Below are 4,100 nucleotides of genomic sequence, written 5' to 3' on the forward strand. Positions count from 1 at the left end.
TCTGTGCTCCCCTAGCTAAGATATATAGATAGATATAGATACATACATATATATATATATATATATATATATACACACACACACACACACACGCACATGTGTGGTGCACCATGACTGCAGTATTTTGGGTTTTGAATGTTGAAATGTGCATTAATAATTCAAGCCCTTAAAACTTTCAAATCTTTCTCATTCCCATTCTTCCAATTTTCCAAAATAGAAAAAGTCCTAAAACTTTGAATAGAAAGAACTACTAAAACAGAATTTCTCTCAGGTAGAGAAGCCTGCACTTGTTAGTTTTACTGATGTCTGTATCTGTGCTGTTGTTTTGCAGACCCACTGGCATGAAAACAATATTTTGTCCCTTTCCATTGGCCAAGATTATTTGATCTGTGTTTATTCTGGATATGTTTGTTTAATTCTTCATTTGAGCACTATCATAAATGATTAGGTCATTACTGCCCTGGGAAAAGAACTAGTTTAATAATTAACTTGTGCTTGCAAAGCTCTTCAACAGCTCAGAAAAATACAGTAGCTTGCACATGAATCATAGAAGCACAGATTTGGATAGAATCTCAAGGGGTTATGTAGTTTGTTATTCCTCAATATTTTTAATCAAAGCTGTACCAAGCCTTCCTGAGGTAAAATAAAAACAAACCAAAAACCCCACAACACAAAATCAAAGGAAAGATGTTAAAAAAATACTAAAGAACAACCTCTACAATATTCCATAACAGCAATTGAATATGCTTAGAACCACACATCGAATTTTCAAATGCTTTCTTAGTAAAAATATATTATGGATTACCTTGTAATAATTTGTGTGCTCTGTCACAGTTCCAGTGATCTCAGCCACCTGCTACAAAACATGCACCTGGGCCATCTCCTAGTTTCAAAGAAAGTCACAACTGTCTTGATAAGTGCAGATGGCAGTCCCTCTGATTTGTATCTAAAATCAATAATGGCAAGTATTATACAACCTTTTCGGGTAATATATTCCAGCAGTAATCTTTTCTTCTAGTTAGAATAGGTTACTGTCTTATTTACTATAGTATAGCTGAAAAAGGTTTCCTCTACATTCTGCATGTCATTAGTGGGCACCAAAAACCATAAAACTACCCTCTTTGTAATAGCCTTTTATGTACTCAAACACTGTTGAACACCATATAACCTTTTTTTTTTTTTTTTTTTTTTTTTTTTTTTTAAGATTAAAACAAAACTACATCTTGCAACCTTGCTTTATGTATCCAATTTTCCAATCTTCATCCTTGTTGATCTCTGGATTGCCTTCAGTTGATCTACATCTTTCTGAAATTATGGTGCCTCAGAGTAAAACGGTATTTTAGCTGAGGCCTCACCAGTGCCCAGAAGAGCATGCTAATTATCCCATCTTACATACACTGTCATGAGCAGACAATTCAAGAAAATCTAGAATTACATTTATCTCTTTTCCTCAACAGTATCACACTGTTGGCTCATCCATGGCCCTCATTAATCACTAGATCTTTATCTGCAGTGGCATTTCGTGGTTATGCTTTTGATTTTATCCTCCCGAATGTAGCCCTCTGTGATCGCCTTTGTTCAAATTTTTCATGTTGGATTTCACAACCTATCAGGATATTTTTGAATTCTAATTCTGTCCTTGAGCACATTCTGCAAATCTTTACATATTGTCACCTACCAAGCTTATAGGTATATAATCATTTCCAATTCTGTCATCTAACTCTTCACTGAAATGTTAACAGAAGCCTATCCATTAGGAGCTGTGCAAGACATGTCCATGTGCAGCTACCAACCACCATGCATTAGGTTTACTTTTGACAGTGGATTGAATTAGGAGTGGTTTCAAATGGAACAGCTTTCCCCAGTTCATTTATGAGCATGCAGGATGATGTCAAAAGCCTTACTAAGGTCAAGATACATCTTGGGTCTTACATACAGTCATTTGAACTGCTTTTCCTTATCTTTTGGACCAGTTGCCTTATTCGAGAAGGAACTTAGATTAGTTTGACAAATTCATGTTGGATGCTCCTTATCACCTTCTCATGGTGTGTATGAATTTACTTCTCAATAATTTGTCTCATTATCTTCCTCAGTATTGGCATTAGGCAGAGTACTCTGTAATTCCCTAGATTCTTCCTTTCCCATTTTTAAAAGCAGGAATGGTTATAACCCTGCAAACAGCCAACAACTTCTTAATTGTGTCGAAATGTAAGCCTGCCATGAATGCCAAATTTAAGAAAAAAAACTTCACTAAATTTTTCTTTTCCTTTTTTTAAAACCCAGGTGCCATGATGGGAAGAATCAAGGAAGAACAAGTCTTTAAACCAAGTGCATGTTTAGTTTAAAATAATGTGCAAAATGTATATTGTAATGTCAGATTTCTGTTAATTACCAAAAATTTTAAGTATGATGCTGACTGTATTTCCTTCTTAGGGTACATAGTTGCTGGAGGCCCTGGTGACTTATCCACTCCTTCAGGAACTTTCAGAGATAAGTCAAGAGCCTAGTCAGTATTAAGTGAATTTCAGCAAGCACTAGAGACTTGCATACATCTCACTTATTCAAACATTCTTTTACTTGTTTTCTCCCTACTCTGGCATATGTCATTCTGTTAAAAAAAATAGCATTGTTAAGTACCTATCATTAATGCTTATGAGCGTGTGAAGAAAGTAGCAAAATTAATAAAAACTTTCCCTCAGCTCTGGGTGTCTGTTATTTGTGCCTCTGCCCTTCTCTTCCTCTAACTTCTCAGTATTTATAGAATCTCTCCTTCTTCCATTTTAAGCTCTGGGAAAGTTGTAACTCATTTTGCAACTGATTCTTTCTACTTTTATCCCTAGATGTTTACACCAGTGCTTTGTTGCCCATCTCACTTATATGCTTTGAGATTAAGAATAACAGCCCACCACTTTGTCATCAAGCAGGATTGTCTTTATAAAACTCACCAGAGTATTTACATGTTTCTCCTGTGTACAAGTTGTAGGATCAATGAGCCAGCCAGTAGGAGAGAGAAAGTAACCACACAAAAACAAGAAAAGTAGAGCTGATGTTTCTAGCTCTTATCATTCATCCCACACACATTCACAGCCCAGTTTTCTGGGCTGTGCATCAAAGCACAGGTATTTATGGCTGGACTTACCCTTTGGTATGTGCTTTCCCATGGGAGAAGAGCTGTTAATCAAGGTCAGGATTGCCTGAGCAGGCCACTGTTTCTACAATATGCCCTTGATTTCACTCTTTGTAGGATTTCCTTTTTGATATTCAAGTCACTGGAGGATTCCTTATGCAGATATGCTGGCCCAAGACTACTTACCAGTCTTTCATGTCAGGATGGTTTGCTGGTGCACCTACAGCATTGTTTCACTTACAGGTTTATTTTCCTTACAATTTCTTCACATGGGACAGTTCCTAGCAGCAGTTCCCTGATTTGCTGTGATGAAGAGTGGTCAGGTTTTTTATCAGCTTCATTTAAAATCAAAACCAAACCAGTGTGTTTCACCTGACAGTTTTCACATGAGAAAAATAATAGGTTTAAAATAGATAATATGTGGCTCTAAGCAACTTAATTATATCCCATTTTAAAAAATTACTTTGCCAATGAAAAAAGGTATGTCAGGGCTTCAGCATGATGATTTATGATTCTGTCATAATGACAGATGTTCTTCATGCATCTCTAACATTGTAATCTGGGATCAGTGTTTTTTTTCATGTTTGCTGGTAAAAAGAAATGCACTATATAAATACATCATTATTTGTCTTCAAGGCCTTGTTCTGCATTAGCTTAGGAAATTGGTTTGGTTTTGAGACAAGTTCTATAGTAAAGCCACTGTAACAGCGATAGTGTACCACAAAAGCAGCACTGCACTTACCCTTGCTGGACCCTTACCAGGCTGATATGCTCAAATGCAGGGAGGATTTGGCATGCTGCTGTGCTCCTCTGAGCCTTGGCAGACTTCAGCCAGGGTATCCAGCTTCCCAGTTCATCCTGCAGACTGAGATTCCTGATCTTCAGTGCCCTTTGTCTGCATTCAGGATTTATTCCCCATACTCCTTGGCTGCTGAGAAGCAGAGTTTGAGCCTAGTGGGAGAGAGAATCAGTG

General features: G+C 37.0%; 1 long non-coding RNA gene across 1 annotated transcript in view; it reads left to right on the forward strand.

The window, feature by feature from the left end:
• Nucleotides 1-3,878, forward strand: part of LOC119708015 — a 30,431-nt gene extending 26,553 nt beyond the window's left edge. Inside the window, exon 3 of the long non-coding RNA XR_005258944.1 lies at nt 835-3,878. This is a non-coding gene — a long non-coding RNA (uncharacterized LOC119708015). The remainder of the gene's footprint in view (nt 1-834) is intronic.
• The last annotated feature ends 222 nt before the right edge of the window (nt 3,879-4,100 follow it).

Source organism: Motacilla alba, chromosome 1A (assembly GCF_015832195.1).
Source record: "Motacilla alba alba isolate MOTALB_02 chromosome 1A, Motacilla_alba_V1.0_pri, whole genome shotgun sequence".
Taxonomy (NCBI): Eukaryota; Metazoa; Chordata; class Aves; order Passeriformes; family Motacillidae; genus Motacilla; species Motacilla alba.